We start from the raw sequence: 8598 nt of genomic DNA on the forward strand, positions 1-8598 counted from the left end.
CCTTATTTGTGCCCTTATTTAAAAAGAAATAACTGATAACAAGATTTTATAATCTTATTCAAAAATCTATAACCCGAGAAATGTGAACATTGGGTGGGTATTTGTTGTATTGAGAAATTTGTGTTAGATTTTTTTAGAGATGATAAAGGTGTTATTGTTTAAGGCACATATCTTTTAGAGGTAAATACTAAATCATTCACAAACGAAAGGATATTATGTCTTAGATATTTTCAAAATAATTTTGGTGTTAAATATTTGGAGGTATAGATGGAACAAGATTGGCCATGATAATTGTGTGAGCTGGGTGATGGGTACATAGTATGCAGTGTACCATGTCTCTGACTTGAATATGTTTAAAAACTTCCATAATAGGGGTTTAAATAAATAATAGATATGTATAGATAGATAAACTATTAGTGGATGAATTTCAAATTTCTTTCAATAGGCCATAAGGCCACAATTATTATTATATACATAACTTTTGTTTTCTACTATCTATTCCATGTTTTCTTTGACCTCAGGCAATACTTCATCTGGTTCAAGGTTTTTACTGATGAAATTACCCCAAACTTTATTACCGAAAAGACAAGGTCCTTAGTGGTCTTGCCTTTATGGGGTTGCTCTAGTTTCCCACTGTATTTACTATTTGACATGGCAGTACTAAAAGGCTCCACAGAGAATCCTTTGGGTTCTAAATATAATCTTTCCTGTCACTATTTTGTAATAGAATCCAATTTCAGCTTGATAATTGGGATCAATTACTTCCTCTCTTGTTGGCTCAGTGACATGAAAGAACAAAGTAGCAGGTGGCAGCATCAATTCCAGGGTTATGGAAACACCATGTCCTGTGATGAAAATATCCCTCACTTGGAAACAACTTCCTCTAAACAAGCAAAACCAAAAGTTTAAGAGGTAGGAAACTAAATTGGTTATTAGGTATAATAGTGAGGGGAATAATTCCTACTTCTACTCTTTAATTCCAATATGTATACTCTCTGTGGGACAAACAACATATAATGGTAGATGGTTAAGACTATATGTTGCCTTGTAACCAACCACATCCCAATCATACTGGGGTTACAACTAGCACTCTATCTCAGTTTTTAGTAGGGTGTTCCGACATTCTCAAAACTGTGTCTTTCCTGCTTTCCTCATTACTCTTGCTGGCTTTTACAATTGAACACCCAATTCCATTATGCATATGAGTTTCCATTATGTGAAACAATTGTGTGGCCCACATACCTTCATTATCTTCACTGTATCTCTCATCCTTTTCTTGATTTGTAGAAAGCAGAATTATAGTTACCAAAGATGTCCACCCCATAATTTCTGGAAAATTTTAAATACATTAAGTTACATGGCAAATGACACATTTCAGATATAATTAAAGCCCTTAAAATAGGGAGATGAGATTTTTTGCACCAAATGGAATCACATGGGACCTTAAAAGTAGAAGACTTTCTCTAGCTGGAGAAAGAAGGGATGTGTCAGAAGAGGAAGTCAGAAAGTCTCCAAGTATAAGAAGGAATCATGTGCTGTTGATGGTCTAAATGGGTGGACGAGAGGAGCAATGCCAGGAGGCAGGTAGGTGACCTTAAGAAGAAGAGGGAGAGGCTCCCAGAGGACAGCCAGAAAGGAAATGGGGACCTCAGCCCTATAAATACAAGGAACTGTATTCTGCCATCTAAATGAGCTTAGAAGTAGATTCTACGGACTTTGGAGATAATCCCAGACTGGTAAACATTTGGTTTTAGTCTTATGAAAGACCCAAAGCAGAGAGTACAGGCAAGCCCATCTGGACTTCTGACCAACGGAGCTGTGAGCTAATAAACCTGCATTGTTTTCAGTCACCAAATTTGTGGTAATTTATTATGGCAGAAACAGAAAACCAATACATCATCTCTAGCTACTTCGAAGTCCCAGGCCTTCAATGAATTCACCTTTGGTATCTGGCAGAAAAAAGGGTCAAATTGACAATAAAGCAAAGAGCTGTCCCCTACCCCCACCCCCGCATCCCACAAGCGCTAACTACAAAGATGAAGCAATCCCTTCCCCCTCCCCCATCCAGCTCTGTCTGGTCCCATTAGCCCAAAGGATCACAGACAGTATGGGCAGCTTGACAATACTTCAAATCTGACAGATTTCAGCAGAGGTGGACATGAGGCTCCTTTCTTAAGCCAGCAATGATTTCAGAAATTATCAGGATACAAAGTAGCTCCAGGACTAAAATAAGTCAAGACTTATTTCTTAAATCTATGCTAATAAGTAAAAATTTTCTAATTATTTAAGAACTAATTTCATTTGTTTTTTATTTTCATTGGTCAGAGTGTGTTACCTATACTCCAAGCTCTACCTCATGTGTTCAGCAGGTGTAGGGGTGATATGCAGAGCTGGAAACACCACTCTGATCTCTGAGGTCTTCTGTTTCGGGCAGTGGCTGTGGCCATCCCTTTCCTCTAGCCTGAGTCTCAGGCTCTATTAGAACTTACCCATGTGACTCCTTTTACCCTACCATGTAACTTAACTCTTCCTCACTTGAGACTAGTTTTGACAAAACCTAACTGCACAAAGAGATGGAGGTTCAGACTGTATTATCCAGCTAACAGAGCATCACCATAAGAGGAAAACCCTGGGAGAAGGATAAAATTCACAACTAAAGAGGGCACAGTCTTGCCCTGTCATTCTATCTATAGTTGGAAGAATGTGTGTGCATGTGTATGTGCACGTGTGTGTGCGTGAGTGTGTGTGCATGCAAAGGGAGAAGGAACATGTATGTATGCAGAGTGTATAAATACTCCACTAATATAATATGCCCAAGACATAGAAATATAAGTGATAAATGGCTGGTGCCTTTCATGGAGGAATAGTTTAGGGCCAGAGCAAAAGGATCTTTGATTATTCCAGGCTTAGGAGTTGGAGTTTTGTCCCATAGGTAATGGGAAAAGCAAAATAAGGAACAATTAATTCCTTAGGAACTTTGAGTAGAAATCACATTTTGCTTTTGTTTGTTTCTGAGGACTATATTTGAATTAATTAAAATACTGAGTGTTTTGAATCATTCAAAGTTTTCTAAAGCTCTTCAAATATGCAGAACAAACATAATTCTGTCTGTACCACCAAATATTCCATGTGCATAGGGATCCCATGTACATATGGCATCCATGAAAAATCTTTATAGGATAAATTGTAGCATTTATAGGATAAATAGCAACCCTGTCTTTTAACAGGACTCTAAAACTGAATATCAGAAATTTGAATATCTTACTTTTGGTACTATTTAATTAGAGAAAGAATACAGCTTAGCTACAGAAAGTTAGATGAAGGTTAACATGGCTAAGAATTCATCAGTAGTAGGGAGGGAGAATGACCATGAAAATAGAAGTCCTTAGGAGTCCTTGGAAATTATAAAAAGGCCAATAGTTTTCATACTACAGCATAGGCTGGGTACAACTACTAAATTTGAATATGAGAGGAAAGGATGCCTTCAAAATGCTGGGTGGAGGACCTGGGTTGTACAAATAACTACATCAAACATGCTACCAGAATTATATTTATATTATACATTATTTTCACATTGCAATATCCATATCTATTATCTGTGACACAAGTCTAATAATCTTGAGTATATCTTTACTGTAATATTAATATATATAAAACCAAGAGGCACTTCCAGTAAATCTGGGAAAAAAAGGAGCGTTATTATAGTGTCTAAGCTAAAAAACAACAAAAATAAATACAATTTATATAATTTTTTTCTGTACAGATTCTACTTTTTACAAAACATTTGCCAGCCATTAACTATGTCGTTTAACAAATACATGTGATGGGACGATACAAAGTATTGCTACGTATATTAAGTGCAAGACACAGGTGAGAGGACAGATTTATTTTCAATTGCAAAGTGATCACTTAAGTCCAATGCCTCACTCTTGGGTTTCTAAGAGTTGATAAATTTGGAAAGTTATTAATAAACAGATTCAGTTTTTGAAATTGGTGAGAATTACACTGTCATGTACATATGACATACCCTACACCGTTACTTTGGTTGGCAGTTATTTGAAATATTGCTTTTTTTTAGGAATTCTAAATTAAGTTAATCCAATACTCTCTGGTTTACACATATTCTACAAAGTCAAATATTTGCTAATTTTAACTTTCCAGTGACTGTTTTATGTCAGCAAGAGGTAACAACTGACCAGAACAACTTGCTCCATCAGGAATCAACACATTTTAACACCAAAAACCTAATCAAATTAACCAAACCAACCAAAACAAAAACACTCTGGATTCCAATTAATGTACTTTTAGTCGTATATTCTAATATCATTATAGAAAGCTAGAGAGAATCTCATTTTGATTATTTTGCATTGAGTTTTAAAATATTTATAAAAGCACCAATTTTTATTTTGTGACTTGCATGATAAAAATCTCTAGATGGGTTCAGTGATATTTATTTCCAGTGCTTGTCAACTAACAAATTGTCCTTGTTAGAACAAAAATGGTGTAAGTTCTTCTGTGAGACTATACTAAGAGATGACCTACACTCACAAATGAAAAACAAACACACACCAGTAAAACAAACAAAATATGGTAAAAATTCCATGCAAATATTGTATAGAGTATTAAAAATAGTGATTTTCAAACTAATGAACAAATGTATACTAAAGTTCAAGCCATTCAAATCCCACTAACAGGTAATATATAGATATGTTAGGGTTATTATTTAAAGATAGCAACACCATAGTACAGGATTATGCTTATAAATAGCTAAAACAAAGTATTTGATATAATATGGGTTTTTTGAGTCATAAAAATAATCAGTTAATTTTTAAAAGGTGATGATAAATTCTATCAGCCAACAAGTTATATATACAGACAAAAAATCTTTAAACATTTATTTTTAATTTCACATTGAACCATCTAAATAGTTTGCTATTATATAGGGAGTAAAATTACTAGCATTAAAAACAAAACAAAAACCTTCCCTTCAAAAGGTATTCAAGCAGCAGTTTCTAAGCTCCATGGGTGAATTCATGTGTGAGTGTTGATTGTAATAAACGAAATCAGGGTTGAAATATGAATCCATTGTCTCTTTACTCCAGAGTAACTGAAAACTAAATTGGTTTGTCGTAAAATGGAGATGTGTCCTGGGATGAACCTAGAACTTTTATGTAGTGTTCACTCCCAGTCTACAGCTGTGTTTTATTTTTTTGCTTTTTAGTACAGTGGGCTGCACAATGAAACTAGATGTGCCAAGTTAGAACTTGAGGTGAAAGGCAATCTCCTTATCACAGCAGATGAGAATATCTGATTATTTTTCCTTTACTAACTTTGAGTTGGAGAAGTAAAATTGAAGAGAAGCCATATTTTTCTCCTATGTGTTTGAATTTTTTTTTTAGAGAATAGGAAGAATTCTCTGCTGTAGTTTCTGTTTCATTTGAAATAGATATTTCTACACAAAATTTACTTAAAGCATTGTCTTTAAAAATATTTTTTATTTCTTTTCTATTTATAAATTTCAAATTCCAACCTAACATTTGATCACTCTTGGCAGATGGATGTAGTGCTTTATCTGTGGAAGTCAAGATTAATAAGATTTAATTTTCTTAGTAAGGAAGATAAGTATTTAGGTTTTTAATTGTTAAAATTTAGTTAAATATAACCTACATTAATAGATCTTTTTTTAAAAAAACAACCTAAAACATAATAAACTGAGGGATAGCACATGCCTTTTCCTTGGAATAACTCAGAACAACTCAGACTATAATTTGTACAATTATTATAATTAAATTATTGGACTAAATTTATTTTTATCTCATGTATTTATTGGACCCTTCATAGAACATTTTCCTCCCTGAGACATGAAAGACATTAATTAGAAAAAGAAGTAAATAATCTTCTTTCCAGTTTTGTTATATACTAGTTCTATCAAAATATTTAGCATCTTTATACCATGGAATGTCATGTTGTGGGTTTTGTTTTAATTGAATTAAAAAAGTTTAATAGCTTCAATCAAAAAAAAATCATATTTAAGTATTTGCAATACTACTTACATTTGAGGATTAAATATTACTATCTTTCAACAATTTTTGATTAAATTATTTGTATGATTAAAAATCATCTTGATATGAAGTAATATGGAAATCTGATTCAGTATTTCTTATCAATAAGGAGAAGGCTTGCCTTTTCTTCTGTATTTCACAACTCCTCAGAGAAGCAGAAATCCATGGATACCAACATCTGTCAAAGTAATCAAACTTGTAAGCATAATATGGAGAATTTGGATTCTTTTTAGAGCATTAAGCATATGTCAAAAGTCAATTTTGTTTTCCATCTACATATCACTTCATATAGTTTATATTCTTACCTGCACCAAAGTAATTTATACTGGATTAGTATTTTGGAATCAGCAGATCGAGTTCCAACAATGAAATGAAGCCTTAATCTTAAGTTTTGTATCTTCAAACATATTTAGCAACAAAATACTCCATTATTTTTGTCACCATTGTTAACCTGCTGTTAAGATGACTTGATAGTCAACATAAACATCAGTTCAGATAAGGTAAAAGCACCCTTAGGTAAGATAAAAGCAGCATCATTTTCACAAATGAAATGTTAGCAAGTTGCCCAACATCCATGGGCATAATATAGACTGAAAAATATTTGTGTTCTTTGACATGGATCATTAGTGTGAAACATACAAATGCTTATAGAAACCTCAATTTAAGCTCTTTATTGAATGCATAGTTTGTAGTTTAATTTACTCAGTACTTATAGTTTAATCAATTTACCCCCCAAATTTCCATTAAGAATTTGAATATTTTCTAGAGGAGCACATTGATATGAATATAGGACCTAAAACTGGTATATTTTCCTCTGATTAGAAATCCTATTAATAATTAAATTTTGGAATGTGCTCTTTGCCTAAAATGGCTAATCTTCCTCCTAATTTAATGTTGTATTTTGTTGACCAGATTAGAAAAATGTCACTTATATTATAAAGAAGTTCATAGTTTTACTTCATGTAAGAGTCATGAAAAAAATGAATGATTTAGAATAATGGTCATAAAGTATTTTCCCGTCCACTAGGAGAGTAGGTGAATGAAAGAAGATCAGTTTGGTTTCAAAGTATATAGATACCTTAGTTCTAAATTATCTGGAGTTGAGCTATTACCACTTGAAATTTTATTAATTTTTTTCCCCACACACATTACTGATAATCTCTAGTATAAGGAGAATCTTGATTTACTCTACACTATGAAAGTTTATAGAATTGTTTTACAGGAGTCTTCTGCCAGTTTAAAAGGCAGTTTACCTCCAAAATGGCATATAAGCTAGAAAAGGCATTAAGAATCGGGGTTTGAAGAAAAAAACGATTAAGACCCTCATTGTGGTTTTAATTATTATTTTAGAAATATTAAAAATGACAAGGACAGTGGAGATCCTCATACTGACACAGAAGCACCAAAAAGACCTCCCAAAGTGGAATAGAAATAATTTTTTTGATTACTCTCTTCTCATTAGCCATGAGTTATTCATCACACAAATAGTTCACTTTTGTAAAGCAGTCATTTCAAACTTTAGTCTTTATTTACAATGTTAATTTTCATATCTTTATTACTTAGAAAATAATTTATATTTTTTCCATCATTTAAACAAAGTATAGGCCTGAGTCTCATGCCTTTTGCACAGCTTTTACCTTCAAAGAAAGTTCTCTGGGAACATGATAGGGACGTCGGGAAACGCAAACCAAGAGAGGCAGGGAACATGAGGAAATCGCAATACATACACGTAATACGAACAGTCTACACGACACACAATCCCTTTTCTTTAGTTTTACTGGGATTGCAATGGTTAGGATTTGTTCTGGAATTCCATCAAAATGGAACAGACAGAATTTGGTACTCTGCTTTTAGAAAGTGGATATTTTCTTAAACATGAAGAAATTCCTTGTCAGATGAAGACCAATATAGATATATCCCTGTACAAGCTACTGTCTTCATCTTCTACTGAGAGCAAAACCAGGTCTTATATAAACGACAAAAACAAATTTTTATACTTGTATTAAAAAACCCTCAAGTGGTGTTTTCACCAAAGAAACAATAGTCTGAAAGTTGGCTTAGGTAAGTAGAAAGGCATTGTATCAGTATGCTGGAAATGACATCGATTACACTCATGGTATACCTGGTCTTTTCCTTAACAGGGAGCAACTGGTAGCATCAAACTCACCATTTCCAGCTTTTCCTACCATTGGTTTTATGGTTTATTATACATTTATTCTTTTCCTTAAACGAGCTAGAAATTCCTTCATTTGAAAGACCTGAGTTTATCTAATGGCACCTATAAATAGACTCATATAAAAATGTAGTAAATTGCAACAAATACACTTCTAAGGAATTAAGCTCTGGAGTTAGAAGTGGACATAGTAATATTGCTGTCACTAAGGAGAGGGAGACCTTCAGTAGCAGAAAATATCTTTTTACGTTCCTAGGCATCCTCTGGGATGTACTGTGTGTATGAAAGTCACATACTTGATGAATCTCCATTTCTTTATTTCAACTGACATCTATCTTTAATATACTGAAAATTTATTTTTAA

This window comes from Pteropus vampyrus, unplaced genomic scaffold, assembly GCF_000151845.1.
Source record: "Pteropus vampyrus isolate Shadow unplaced genomic scaffold, Pvam_2.0 Scaffold444, whole genome shotgun sequence".
NCBI lineage: Eukaryota > Metazoa > Chordata > Mammalia > Chiroptera > Pteropodidae > Pteropus > Pteropus vampyrus.